Source organism: Macaca nemestrina, chromosome 12, assembly GCF_043159975.1.
Source record: "Macaca nemestrina isolate mMacNem1 chromosome 12, mMacNem.hap1, whole genome shotgun sequence".
NCBI classification, from domain to species: domain Eukaryota; kingdom Metazoa; phylum Chordata; class Mammalia; order Primates; family Cercopithecidae; genus Macaca; species Macaca nemestrina.
The window spans coordinates 36,419,745-36,435,713 of NC_092136.1; the positions used below are offsets into that span (position 1 = coordinate 36,419,745).

General features: G+C 34.2%; 1 long non-coding RNA gene across 1 annotated transcript in view; it reads right to left on the reverse strand.

Annotated features, from left to right (window-relative positions):
* LOC105471469 (uncharacterized) overlaps positions 1–15,969 on the reverse strand; it is a 164,804-nt gene that overhangs the window by 67,990 nt on the left and 80,845 nt on the right. The window contains exon 3 of the long non-coding RNA XR_011610297.1: positions 375–449. This is a non-coding gene — a long non-coding RNA (uncharacterized lncRNA). The remainder of the gene's footprint in view (positions 1–374; positions 450–15,969) is intronic.

Here is a 15,969-nt window from a genome sequence, read left to right on the forward strand (position 1 = left end):
AAACATATGTGTGCATGTGTCTTTATAGCAGCATGATTTATAATCCTTTGGGTATATACCAAGTAATGGGATGGCTGGGTCAAATAAAAATAAAGTGAGCCCGAGGAAGTTAAACAGAAAGTAACATAAAAAATATGATAGATGAAAATATAAAAACTTGTGAGATGCTTCCAAAATAATAAATTCCTAGTCATTTACTGCACCAAGGAGATTGTCAATGAAGCAAAGGGAGGGGGGCAAATCTAACTGCTTATCAAAGAGGTTTACCTTGACTTTCTGGTTTTATCTGGTGAAAGTCAGACTCATCCCGGGCCATTTTCACTTCTGATTTGTAATTTTGCTCCACTGAGGTCTTTAATTTGGTTGTCACTCACCCTTTTGCTTTTTATCTTCCACCTTTTTTTCTCTTCTTCATCCTCTTGTGTATTTACAACTTCAAAGGATTGTCACTAAAAAGAAAGAAAAAAGGATATACGACAGAGACTTAACAAAAGTTGGTCACTTGTTATAGCAAGGAATGAGAAGACAAAATAGTAAAGATGTCAAATATCTTCAAGTTAAACAATAAATATAATTCCAATCAAGATCTGAAAATGTTTTTCATTAGAAATTGACAATCTGAGCTTTAAAATCTCATTATAAAGTAAAGGGAAAGACAATTTTTTTAAAAAGGAAGTAGACTTATCCTACAAGGTATAAAGACACTGTAATGTTAAATTATTGAATTCTGTTTTCATCTTTTAGATAAGAAAAAGTAGACCACTGGAACAAAGTTGTGAGCCTGGATATAGATATATTGCAATACAGCCAGTTTCTGAGCAATGTGAGGATTAGGGAAACTTGTGGAGTTGAAAATTTGCCTATAACTTTTCACACCCCCAAAACTTAACCACTAATAGCTTACTATTGACCAGAAGCATTACTTATAATACAAACAGTTGGTTAACACATATTGTATATGTTATATGTCTTATATACTGTATTATTATAATAAAATGGCCAGAGAAAAGAAAATGTTTTTAAGAACACCATAAGAGAAAATATATTTATTATCAAGTGGAACTAGATTATAAAGGTCTTTATTCTTATTATCTTTACATTGAGTATACTGAGGAGGAGGAAGAAAGGGGGTTAGTCTTGCTGCCTCAGAAGGGGCAGAGGTAGAAGAGAGGCAAGAAACGCAAGCAAATTTGGTGTAATTTACAAAAATACATCACAATTTCTGCCTGAATGTTTTGCTCTTTCATTTCTTTAAAAATGCCTCTATGCAGTACCAATTCTTCCATCATTTACTTTCGTTTCAGTGCTCATATCTTAAAAAGACCAGGTTTTAAAAGAAATCAAAGCAGTCTTGAGCAATCAGAACTCTTCTGCTAGATTGTCTAATGTGAATTTGCTTTCTGTCACTGCCTCTTCTACATATTCTTCCTCATTATTTGAGGCACTCATCTCCATCAAGTCACCTTCTGTTAATTCCTCTGATGTGGTATCTCTTAGCTCCTGAATTTCTCCAAGATCTCTATCTTAAAACCCTTCACTCTTCACCTTATTTGCCATATCCACAATCTCTCTCATGATTTCCTTGGTTGGCTTTGTTGCAAATTCTATGAAGTCATGCAAAACATCTGGACATAGCCTTCACAGCAGAAATTCATTACTTGGGGCTTGACAGTTTTCAGGTATTTTTCTATAATGATAGCAATTTCAATGGAGTAATCTTTCCAGACTTTCATGATGTTCTGTCTATCAGGGTTCTCTTTCATAGCATTGATGATCCTTTCCACAGAGTACCATATGTAATGAGCCTTAGCAGTCATTATGACCCCTTATCTAGAGGCTGAATTAGAGAGATTGTGTTTGAGGGCAAGTAGACTTTTGATGCCTTTGCTGTTGAACTCATGGGGTTCTGGGTGGTCAGGGGCATTGTACAATATCAAAAGAGCACTTCTTGACTTCAGGGACAAAGCATGGATAGAACTTATCCAGAAAAAAATGTTGTGTTCAGGCCTTCTTGTTGTACAACCCAAAGTCTGGCAGATGGTGTTTATCTTTTCCATTCAAGGCTTGAGGGTTAGCAGTTTTGTAGATAAGGGCAGTGCTGATTATCAATCCAATTGCATTTGTACAAAACCATAGTTAGCCTGTCCCTTCCTCCCTTAAATTCTGCTGCTCACTTTTTCTTACAAACAAATGTCTTCTGTGGCATTTTTTTTTTCTTCTAGTATAGGATACTTTTTCTGCACTACAGTCCTATTCAGGCACATGTCTGTTTTCTTCAATGATTTTTTTAATAGCACTTAGGAACTCTGCTGCTTCTTGTTCAGCAGAAGCTGTTTCTCCTATTACCTTGACTCCTATTATTAATACCTCTCCTGTTTCTCCTATTACTTTTACTTTTTAAAAAGCCACAGCTCTTTCTAAAATTATTAAACCATCCTTTGCTGGCATTAAATTCTTTAGCTTTAAATCCTCATCTTTCATTTGCTTTAAGTTGTTATACAATGACTTTGCTTTTTCTTGAATTATATTAGAGTCTACATATATGCTTTTCTTACAACAAATCTGCACCCACATTAAAGCTGCATTTTCAGTATGAGATAAAAATGTATTTTCTAAAAAGTACAAGTTTTTCATGTCTGCTGGAATTGGTCCTGAATGCTGAATTTATTTATCTTGAAATGTCTTGAAATGGTAGCCACCGCAGCTGCAAACTTCAATCTGTGGAATCTATCAAGCAATTCAACCTTTTCTTGTAATGTCATGACTCTGCTATGCTTCTTGGGAGCACTCCCAGCATCATAGTGGCACTATGCCTGGGTCTCATGATATTATCTAAGGTTTAAAATATTGCAGTAAACACAATAAAAATATGTAAGAACTGTGAGACATCTCTTTTTATTGCAATACACAATTTACTGGAGATACTGCCCACCTGGAGATGATTAGCATCACAAGGATTTTAAACAGATACTCTCAACATTTGAGCTCACCACAATAGCAACAGGAGGTGCCTACAAAATTATTACCATTGTACCTTATGTACTGTAGTTAATTTTATGCAGTAATAATTTTTTTTTTTTTTTTTTTGAGATGGAGGGTCATTCTGTTGCCCAGGCTGGAGTGCAGTGGCACGATCTTAGCTCACTGCAACTTCTGCCTCTGGGTTCAGGCAATTCTCCTACCCCAGCCTCCCGAGTAGCTGGGACTACAGGCACTCACCACTACGCCCAGCTATTTTTTTGTATTTTTAGTAGAGACAGGCCAGGCTGGTCTCGAACTCCTGACCTTGTGATCCACCTGCCTCAGACTCCCAAAGGGCTGGGATTACAAGCATGAGCCACCACACCCAGCCTATGCAGTTATAATTTTTTACTGTATCTTTATGTTTGTTTACCTTTCTCTCTACTGCCAGTGAAGTCACATACAGTCTGCCTTTGTGTGCATGAGTTTTGATACATTTAATCTTGTTAAAACATATTTGTGTATATTTTATGGTAGTAAATGATAAAATTGACTAGAATATTTATGTATTTTATGCATTCATCCCATACCTTTTTTCTAAAAATTTCCAATACTTCTCGGCTACACTGCTTGCCTGTAAGTTTTTCAAATTGCCAAAAATCTCAAAAAATTTTTCCAACATATTTAATGAAAAAAGCCTGTGTAGTAAGTGGACCTGTGCAGTTCAAACCCATGTTGTTCAAAGGTCAACTGTATAGAAAATTGGGATATAACAGACCTGGAATTTTAATAAGTAGTGGAAGGAAAAGAATTATTTATAAACTGTTCCAGGACAAATGGCAAATCATACAATAATAAATAAAACCAGATTCCCTTGTACTGTACTTCAGATTATCTCAAAATGAAATTAAAGACCTGAATATTAAAACCTTTAGAAGAGAATGTTGTTATAAATTAGGAGCAGGAAATACTTTCTGGAAAATCAAAAAGCACAAACTTTAATGAGAAAGATTCTTAATGGCCAGAGTAAAAAAAACTTTGCATTACAGATAATACCATAAACAAAATTAAAAGACAAACAATTTTGTGGGAGAAGGTGCTTTTACAGTATGTAGTCAACAAAAGATTGGTTATTAGATTAAGTATTTTTATAAAGTGCCTTCAAATTAACATTAGAAAGACACACAATCCAAAAGTAAAATTGTTTGTCTTTCTAATGTTTCTATATACACACACATATATATAATATACATAATGTTTACCTATGTATATAATATATATTTATATATGATATATAATATTTATATATATTTACATGTATATATTATATATTTACATGCATGTGTATGTGTGTATATATATGTATATATGTGCATAACAAATTCAAAGTAGTGGAGGCCTGGATGACCAACAAATGTAAGAAAAAGTAATGAACTACAGTTTTAATAGAACATATAATTTTAAATAATGAGCTATTAAATCACATGTCAGTTTGACAAAAAATGTAAAAATCAGATATTCATAATTGTGACGCTGTAGAGAAAGAAAAACTTTCATACACGGATAATATTAGAGTAAATGGTACAATTACTTTGGCATTATCTGGTAAATTTAAAAATGAATTATTCTACATTCCTGTAATTTCAACCCTAAGAACGTGCTCTAGTTCTATGGTGTTTCAACCTACAACATCTCTATTTTATATTGTGACTCAGTATATGCCAGAACACAACTGAAACAAAATTTTCATGAAAGAGCACTTACTGTGTGTGATACTGTTATGCACTGAATTGTGTCTTTTCAAATTCATCTGTTAAAAACTAATCACTAATACCTCAGAATGTGGTTTTACAGAATATGGAGGAAGAATTTTACAAAAATGCTCCATTTTAAATGAGATAATTAGGGTGGACCCTAATTGAATATGACTGGTTCCTTAATAAAAAGGGGAAATTTGGAGACATACACATAGGGAGAACACCATAAGATAAAGGCAGAGATTGAAATGATGTTTCCATAAGCCAAGGAATCCCAAAAATTGACAGCAAACAACCAGGAGCCAACACTGCTAACACCACGATCTTGAACTTCTAGCCTCCAGTACTGTGAGACAATATATTGTTGTTTAAACCACTTTGTTACAGCCTCCATGGCAACAGATGAGCAATGATATTAGTAGTGTGTTTTATTTTGTTTTAAAAGTTGAAATTCGTGAAATTTACCACCTACAAATAAATTATGACCTATAATTTGAAAAATTTTGCCCCAGAAAATATCTTGCATTTACTACCAAGAATTCATTGAAGCATTATTGATTATAGCAAAAGCCTGTAATTATGTAAATATCAACCAAAAAGAGAATAAATAAAATGAATTCTGGTATATTAATATAAGGGTCAATTCAATTGTAACTAAAATGAATGAACTGGAGCTTCATGTATGAATATGGAAAAATGTTAAATTATAAGGTAAGTAATACAAGAAACGTATAATATGATGCATATAATTTAAGAACATATATAGAAGAAAGCTCAGAAAATAAATTTTTAATGGGTAGAAATATATGCTGTAAATTTATGAAAATTTGCATGAAACTATCATACCACCTCAAAATAAGAATTATTTTCTCTCTCTTGTAAATATGGTGTCATACAAAAGGAAGAATCTATCTCTATTTTTTAAAAAAAATCACATTTACAGTAAATTGTACTTATAAGGTTCATAGAACTAATAAGTAAAAAATAATAATAATTCACCTCATGTCTGTTTTTTAAATATAAGCTCCTTGCTCTTTACATTCGGCCATTATCCTATCACTTGAAAAACTTCATAAAGTCAGAATTAGGAAAGTTTTGGAGGCAAACATAAAATTAAAAAGGTAACCAAACCCATTTGTTTCCTATCATGTGTGAAAAATATGAAACATTAATTGAATGCTTTTCATTTTGTTTCTTGTGTTATATAGTTCTTGTTTAAAACAGAGAACAAAGATTCTCATACATCTGTTATTTATTTCATAATTCTCTCCAAAATTCTCTTTAGCAGATTTTATATGGCCGTGATCCCATTATGTTTGTGTACATCTGTGTGTTCATGCTGCAAAGTAGCAAACATCAGAGGCCAGACTGCATTGTGAGGTGTACATTCAAGAAAAAGATACAGAAATGCAACAAAACTTTTTATTTTAAGAAAACTGTTTTGCCGGGCGCGGTGGCTCACGCCTGTAATCCCAGCACTTTGGGAGGCCGAGGCGGGCGGAACACAAGGTCAGGAGATCGAGACCACGGTGAAACCCCGTCTCTACTAAAAATACAAAAAATTAGCCGGGCGCGGTTGTGGGAGCCTGTAGTCCCAGCTACTCGGGAGGCTGAGGCAGGAGAATGGCGTGAACCCGGGAGGCGGAGCTTGCAGTGAGCCGAGATCGCGCCACTGCACTCCAGCCTGGGCGACAGAGCGAGACTCCGTCTCAAAAAAAAAAAAAAAAAAAAAAAAAAGAAAACTGTTTCCTAAAGGTCCCCAATTTCCAAGAACTTTTCTATGAATGGCATAAATAGGTCCTTTGAGTCTTAAAGACTTCAGGCTGTCCAGAAGGGATAATTTATGTTTTACTTAATAAATTCATGGTACTATGCCGGGCATGGTGGCTCATGCCTGTAATCCCAGCACATTGGGAGACCGAGGTGGGTGGATCACAAGGTCAGGAGCTTGAGACCAGCCTGGCCAACATGGTGAAACCCCATCTCTACTAAAAATACAAAAATTAGCCAGGCATGGTGGTGCATGCCTGTAGTCCCAGCTACTCTGGAGGCTGAGGCAGAAGAATCGCTTGAACCCAGGAGGCGGAGGTTGCAATGAGCTGAGATCATGCCACTGCACTCCAGCCTGGGCGACACAGTGAGACTTTATCATAAATAAATAAATAAATAAATAAATAAATAAATAAATAAATAAATTATGGTACCTTGCTACATTATCTATTTAATTAATTGTATTCATTATTCATTGAGAAGTTAAAATTGATTAATAAAAATGTCTACGTTTATGTGCATACTCTTCAACATGTTGGGGAAAGGGAAAACTTGGTGGTTTACTTCATCCCAAATGAAATCTAAATGTCTGCATAGAAAGGAAGAACAAAGCTGCTCACTTGTATAGCCAATGAAATGCTGAACTTAGCCTGCTCTTATAAAATTTCAAAATACCATTCTACTGTCAATTCCATAACAACTTATTATCAGATATCTTTAAAGCACAGATTTATCTCATGTTGCCTTATACGTTTAATGACCCTAAGATTTACAGATTGTAGAATGCCTTTCAGAATTTTCCATCCATCAATCTGCACTCTTTAGAGTTAGAAAATATTTATTTCTTCATCTGCATGATAAGTACTATGTCATCTTTAATGTCATGCCACCCACAAAAGATGGTGAAATATGCAACAGCATCCAATACTTCTGGCAATGCCTGCATAACACTCTGACTAAAAGAAAAATTGAAAGCTTCTGAAATGTAAATGTTAAGTGTTTAATAATAAAAGAAGTTAGCATTAACCCCGGGGTGAGATGAAGAAGATGTAATTTGATTTCACCCTCATAAACAATGTGAAAAAAAATATTAAGTTGAACTCAAGTACACAAGTCCACAAGCATTGGGTATGTTGTTGAGCACAATTCTATAAACACATAACAATAAATTATTTGTAATGTAAATAAATGAATAATTCACACAATGGGGCAGTGCAAAGAGACTTACAATATTTTTTTTAAATAAAGATTTTCTAATTTCCATGATTGGTTGATTCATCCATTGATGCATTAAATGATTGCTAAGTATCAACTAGTTTTCTAGAGCACCCAATAAAAAACAGAGGAATGAAGCAGAAAGGTATTGTTTTCTTGGTACATAGATTAGGAGAAGAAATATAATTCAATAAAATTATGACGAGAATCAAGTAATGTACAGACTGCTTTGAACACATTCCAGAGTCACCTAATCTAGTCTGGCATAAAGAAAGCCTTCTATGTAGAAGTCACATTAAATAGCTTCCTCTAAACAGTAGAGTAACAACCTGGATTAAATGTTTAATATATTTTTTTCAGTTGTATTTCTAAGAATTTGTAACTGCTCATACATTTTGCAAAATAAAATTAATAGGTTAAATTTCATTTACTCTGTAATTTTTAAAACTTTTCTAAAGCTTTTCTGCCTAAGTTACATACATTTACATCATATGTAAAATGAGGAAAGTAACACACATCTAGACACTTTCAGATGAGGTCAGGCACGTTCAGGGTGGTGTGGCTATATAAGACATCTAGACACTTTCAAAACATATTTCAAGAAATACTGCCATGTAGAAATACTAAAAACATTAACCATCATACTAAGTATTCACTCTGAATGTATAACCAGCTCAAGTGATAATTATTATTTTAAAAAATTTCAGTAAGTATCTTATGCTTAGTCATTATATCTGCATTATTTTGACATATAATTATATTATTGATATATTTTTATGTTCTTTTTTTATACTAAATATTCAAAGGCCAGTGTATATTTCATATAGACAGAACATCTCAATTTGAACATCTCAATTTGAACTAGCCACATTTCAAGTGCTCAAGAACCACACATTGCTATTGGTGTTTTTATTGGAAAGCAGAACTCTGTCATAAGCCAGGCATGATAGCGTATGCTGAAAGCAAACAAACCATGAACCAGAACTTAAACAGTATGAAATATATTGATCGAGAGTTGAAAGTCTCCAGCCTAGACCCACAGTTCCCCTCCACAGTTGCAACCACTATTAACAGTGTGTGTTATTGACCCTAAAAAATGTTTGTGCCTATAGACTCATAAATTTTATATTTATATATTTGGATATATGTGAAAAAATATAAACATAAACATATATACAGACACACACACATTATACACACACATATACCCAAATATGTATCTTAAGTAGATATAACTCATGAGATATATACATTATATTAAATTGTATATATATGCATGTGTTTGTGTGCACATATTTGTGTGTAATTTAAGCAAAAGTGAATGTTGTAAAGCCAATCTGCTCTTTGCTTACTTAACAATGTGTATTAAAGCCCATTTCAAAGGGACATATATACCTCATTTTCTTTCTCACTAGCATAAAAACACTATGGCGAACATTTTTATACAAACATCTTTGTGCCTAGAGAGGAGTATAAATGTAGAATACAGTCCTAGAAGTATAATTACTTCATCAAATGGTACATGCATTGATCAATATTGCCAACTTATTCTGTTTTTTTTTAAAGTTATGAGACAATACATGTTGAAATGAATCTTAACACTGATAACAGTATGATTAAATAAGTGATAATTTCTTTTCTTGACCCTCATCTTCAGTCCCCAAGCCCCAATCCCAGTACTTTCCCTTGCAGCGACTCTTGTTTTCAATTTGCAATTTCTCCTTGTTTTATATCCCCTTCTCCAAGCTTATTTTTTATTTCTCTTGGAACTATGATAACCTTATTAATCAAAATATTAGTTTCCCCAAATCATTGTATACTCTTACAATAGAAAGCCTTACAATTAAACTTTAGATATATATGATTTAGATCAAACTTGGGAAGTCTATAGATAGGAAACAAAATTTGTTAGTGAATTAATGAATTTGTCTTCAGTTTGTCATTTAATGCAGAGGATAGAAAAGTCTTGACATAGGCTCTGCTTTGATGAAAAATATTAATATCTGAGAGCATCCTGAGCTGAGTTTTTGTTTTAAAAATATCACATTTGTACAATTCACACATATTTGTGAAATTCAAGTTCGTGCATTCTTTGTTACAGAAATTTCAAATTAACAAATAGCATAATTGAGAGTATTTAGTAAACATCACTCAATTAATTTGCTACTACTAATCCTAATTTGCTACTACTACTAATATTCTTTGCTTACATTAGCTTAGGCTTGATATTTAAAGTCATCAAAGTCTAATTATTATAACCTTCCTCCATTATTGTTTCAGGTTGAGTAATTTGATATGCTGAGATTTGTAGGCAGGGGGACTAATGAGAAGTATTCAAGGAACAGAATTCATGTGGATACCATTTTCAATGCCTTTTAATACTGTGTGTACATCTGCGTATCTACCTGGCTTTATTTTCCTCCAACTAAAGTACTTCCTTTAACACTTTCTATAGTACAATTCTGTTGAAAATGAATTCTTTCAACTTTGTTGGACAAAGTTTAATTTCATCTTTATATTTGAAAATATTTTTATTTGATACTGAATTTAAGTTTAACAGCTTTTGTCCTTCAGTACTTTAAAGATGTTGTTCCACTGTCTTCTTGATTGCATTGTTTTTTATGAAAAATCTGCTGTCATACTTATTTTTGAACTGCTGTATGCAACGTATCTTTTTTTGTTTGTTTGCCTTGAGGATATTTTTCCTTTATCTCTAATTTTGGGCAATGTGGTATGATTGTTTGTTAGTTTTCTCCCTGTTTCTGTGCCTTGGGTTTATTTAGCTTCTTGGAACTGTGGGTTTATAATTTTCACTGAACTTGGAAAAATTGTTTCTAGGTCTTTCTTTTCCCCCCAAATTCCCTCCCTGCCAACAACACACACACACACACACACACACACAGAGACAGACACAGACACACATACACACACACTCATATTCAAGGATTCCATTCCAAATATATTAGTATATTAGGTCACTTGAAGGTGTCTCACAGCTCAGTAATTCTCCCACAAAAAAAGAAATATTTTTCTGTGTTTTATTTTAGTTTCTAGTGCTAGGTCTTCACGTTCACTCATCTTTTCTTCTACACTATCATATTTGCCAATAATCACATCCCAGCTCACAAATTGTAGGTCTCATCTCACAAAATTTGACTTGAATCTTTTTATATTTTCTGTTTTCCTACTTAACATTAACACACGGAATACAACTATAATTATTTTTAAAACTGATTCTAACATCTGGCTCAGATCTAAAATGGTTTCAATTGATTGATTTTTCTGCTCCTTCTAAGTAATATTTTCTTATATATCTGGTAATCTTTGATTAAATACCAGGCATGATAAATTTTACTTTATTTGTGCTGAATATTATTGATTCCTATAAATACCAGTGAGATTTTTTCGTAATACAATTAAGTTACTTGGAAAGATAGTTTGATCCTGTAATGTCTTACTTTAACAATGTGTTAGCTTCTGGATTAATGCTCATTCTAGAGATAATTACTCTCTATCACTGAGGCAAGACCTTCTTGAGCAATTTGCCCAATTTCCTGTGAATCATAATTTTTTTCAACCTGAGTGACATAAACAGGCACTTTTCCTTATCCTGTGTAATGCTAGACACTGTTACCTCTAATCCTTTTGTGTAGTTCTTTCTCCAGTCATTAGTAGTTTTCTCACATACATGTGCAACTCATCAATATTTAGCTAAATACTTGAGAAAGACCCTTTACATATCCCTAGAGCTCTGTTTTAATGCACACTCTCTCATACCCTGTCCTGTATTCTAGCTGCCTTTGTCTGCCCAGACTTTCTGCTTTGTCTCCTAAACTAAGGAGTCTTCTACATCTCACACAGATTTCTCCTCTCTGTACTATGACCTGGATACTCTCAAATTTGTAACCTGAGGAATTTGTTTGGCTCTTCTCACTTGTCTCCCATCCCTCAGGGTTCACCGTATTTTAGTTCCTGATGTCCAGTGTCTGAAAATTATTAATTTATGTATTTGTCTATTTTTGGTTGCTTAGAAAAATATTATTGGAACTAGGAGATTTCAATGCCTTTTCCCCATCAATTAAAAATATTTTTTTTGCTCAGAAGTCCAAATGGGGTTGAATATATGAACTCTTATTTTCATGCCCATTCTATATGGAAGAAATAAAGCAAAACAATTAAAATTGTGCACTGGAATTGTATCTTGGCACCAGAAATTTGAGGAAGTTAGTAAATAATTCTGTGCCTCATTTGTCATATATAAAATAAAGAAAACAATAATGCCTATTAGACAAATTTTATTAAGCATCACATAAATTAGTATATGTTAAACAATATATCCCTAAAACATAGTATTTAGAACACAACCTGGCAAGTGGTAAGTTTGCTATAAAATTTAGTTATATTATACAACCATTGAGAAAATAAGGATATAATTAAGACAATCTATTTGTACTGACAAACCCACAGTTTGACTAAATATTCAAATTTCCTATACACTATGCAATGAAGAAAATTGTCCTTTTCATATCTTCATTTTGCTGATTAATTCCAGGCTCAATTTTGTATACTAGCATGAAACTATTTCTCTACTTAAAAATCCTGTGAAATTCCAGCCAAAGTGAGAAAGAGCCCAAGCTGTACCCATGATTGTCCAGTCTAAATTCTTTTTGGTAAAGTAACTCTGAATCATCAGGGTGACTTGAAGCAAAATAGAATTTCCTGATTTTGTGACTGTCTCCCCATCCCTTCTTTCAGTAACTCTTATATAATTTGTACTTCAGAGTAAGAAAAAATAAATTTAAAAAGCCATCAATACTAAGATGCTGCTGAGGTATGCTAACAAAAGAGAACCAAGATTTATTGAACGTCTACTATGTCCTAGACTTAGTTCTTTTAAAAGTATGTGTTTTTTCTCCACCTCTCCACAATACTGTGTCGTTAACCCCATTTTGCAGATATTTCTTTTTTAACTGAATATGAGTGACTCAAGTTTTGTGATGACTTGTAATTGCAAAAACTGCAATTACTTTTGTACCAACCAAATATTTGGCCACATTGTTTGTAGTCACCTAATTACAACATTAGAACTCAAATAATTTGAATAAAAAGAGCGAAGATGTATTAAGCATTATGTCATTAATCCTCATGACAACTCTATACTATACCATTATTTGCATTTCACATAAAAAAAAAAAAGAACTGAAGCTAAGAAAAAGTGCCCAGGCTTCTCAATAAAGAACAAAGTTCTACCCTAAAGCCGTATACTTACAACTACTGCACAACTTGTCACCTTATATGTTTAACTTTGAAATAATGCAACGTTGTACAATAAGCCCATATTTAGGGTACCATTAAGGTAGATACCAAAAAAATGAGAAAAATCCATTCTAGAAGTAAGCTCAGTTAACATTTGTGCTTTTAGGTTTAGTATTATGTTTAATTTGGATTCTATGTGACAGGTCTGGGATGGTGGGCACTAACACATTTTTATCATTTAGAACTTCTACTGAATCAGGGTATCTTAATAAGGTCTTGATAGAGGAGTAAAGTAGACTCACTTTCAAGGACAATGTTTATAAATGGATTGAATTCTGGGCACCAGTAAGTAGCAGCAGTAAGAAAGCTATATGTGGTCATAGCCCTCCTTCATTTCACCACATACCCATACCAATGTAGGTACCAGAGTAACCTGTTTCTTTAAATTGTTTTGTGTTAGCTGTGCTTTCCATCCCTCTTTCTAAAATGAACTTAAATATACTGAAATTTCATTTCTGAATCACTAACAGTCAACTGATATTTTCACCTTCCCCTAAGAAGGAGGGCAGTTTGCCAATTTCATTTTCAATATGTTGCTAGTTCTGAGAATCTTCTTTCTCTCCCTTTCTCTATGCCAAGAGAGAAAAGGAGGTGAGAAAAGAAGGGATCACCAGACAAATCAACATGGGTATTTCTTTTTCTTTTCCTGAAACATCTCCCATAACTTTCTGACCTTAAAGCTTATATCAAGAGGCATGATGTCTAAGAAAGGAGAGCTGTATACAGCAAAGCTTAAATCCATCTAAAAAATAATAATCTGTTATAATCCCACTACAATAATTATTTGTTGCTTGTCTGGCTTGACAAAGAAATTTTAACACGTGTCTACCCACCAGTCATATGAGGAATGAATACCAGAGATTTTCAGGGTAGGGGATGTGACAAGTGGAGGATAATGATGTATGCAAGAGTTTGAACACTCCTCTGTTGCTTCTTTTACTATTTTAAAAGTGTGCATTGCAGTGGTCATTATTTTTCTGGTCAGTCTGAGAAATTAGCCTAAGGACAGACTACTTTTGTAAAGAGTAAGGTGGGCAGAGGAATAATAGAGAAGTTGGCAAAGCATAATTCTGAAAATATGAGCAGTGGGCCTGCAATGAGACAGAACTGGGGAGTGTGGGGGAGCAGGTGGGCAGGCATCTTGGCTGGGGATGGGACAGAACATGAATCATGCCTAAGGCTTGATAAAATTGACTACAAATAAATAATTGTCTCTTAAGCATAAGAAAAAAAAATCAAACGGCATAGGAATTTTCTTTCTCAATATCAGTAAAACAAATAGCTGCCCCCCCCCAATTTAAATCTCAATCACAGTAATAATGACTTGGATTTTCTTAAGACCCTTGCCATGAATGCACACCATGTTTATATAAAGATGTAGAAATTTAGTCTCATGATATTCTAGTGGATGCTATAGGAATATTTTAATTTTGCAGTTGAAAAAAATGGGAACAGCTGAAGTTGGAATCACTGTGATTATGTAGAAGAGAAAATGTAATACCTTGTCCTCACTATTTGCAAGGTTCATGGCTGATACTCCGATAACATAGGACAGATTAACAAGAGAAAAGCATAACTTATTTAATGAAAGTTTTATCTGACTTGGCAGCCTTCAGAAATGAAGGCCCAAAGACCCAAGGAAAACTGTATATTTTTATGCTAAATCTGATGAAATAAGTGGATAGTTGTGGAGAAACATGATTGGACAAAAAGGGGTATGATCTAATGGTTATGAATGCGGAGTGGAGGGCGCCTTCAGCAAGGCCTGTTTGTTCACATTCTTTCCTGTGTCTCTGTATGACATTCCTTCTTCCTAAGCAAAATAGGTCAGAGAAAGCCTTTATAGCCATGTTTCAGGGAGGAAATATGGAAGAAAGTCAGTGACCCTCGTGTTTCTGTGGTTTTCTCAGTGGTCAAGCTCCCATGTTGTGCATGTCGTGGGGTATCATATTTCGAGCTTGAACAATTATAACAATGCTCTTCACTATTCTGGCAACAATGGCTTGAACAGCCTGTGCAAAGCCTGGTGCAAAATTCTTTATAATCATGATCTCATTTAGTATTTCAGATAACCCTATTGGGTGGGTATTATTCATTTCTTTGTAGAAAATATGTTCTAAGAGATCCCAAACCTCACCTAGTGTTAAGCAACTTCTAAGGGGTGAGGGCCACATTTGAATCTAGATTCCTGATATTCTAAATCTTATTGGCAACCACAAGAAAGAGGTGCTCCCATTGAATGCCTTTTGGGATATATTTTAGGTCACAGTGTGCAGTGACCCACAGAATAGTGACGTTGAATCTGGGGATCTGTAGCCAAGAAATAGAGCACCCTGTATTTTCCCCAAAGCAGCTGCAACATGTGGTGATGACCACACTGTGGAGAACAGGCTGTCATTCCCTTCATCATCACGATGTGTCAGGAAAGATGAGTGGGGGCCGGCATAAGGGGTGGAAGAAATGGAAGGTGGTGAGTCATGCTCTCATCTCAACATCTAAAAATAATCGCAGCATATTAAAAGAACATTTTTTCTATAAAAATGATTTTTTTTTACCTATATGTCTGTAATTTTCCATTTCTAAACAGTATTCCATTGGTATGGGGTTGTATTCCTCGAAAATATTAACGATCATCCTAAGAAGCCAGGGAGCCAATTTAAATCATGGCACCTACATAGGCCATTGATAATACAGGCTGAGCAATCAGTCGGTTGCCAGGGATGTCCTTTGAAATAACTTTAAGAGAAATGAGCATAGTTCAGAGGGCTTTTAGAAACAGTATCTTTTGCCCACAATCCCACCCACCAGAGGTCTTTAGGAGGCAAAATAATTTTTGTCTAGCTCCATCAAAATCAAAATCCACCTCTAGGTCCCCGCATTTATAGGAAGGAGAAGCAGACAGATTTCCCCATTCCTTGTTATCACAGCAATAAATCTGCCATTACTGAAG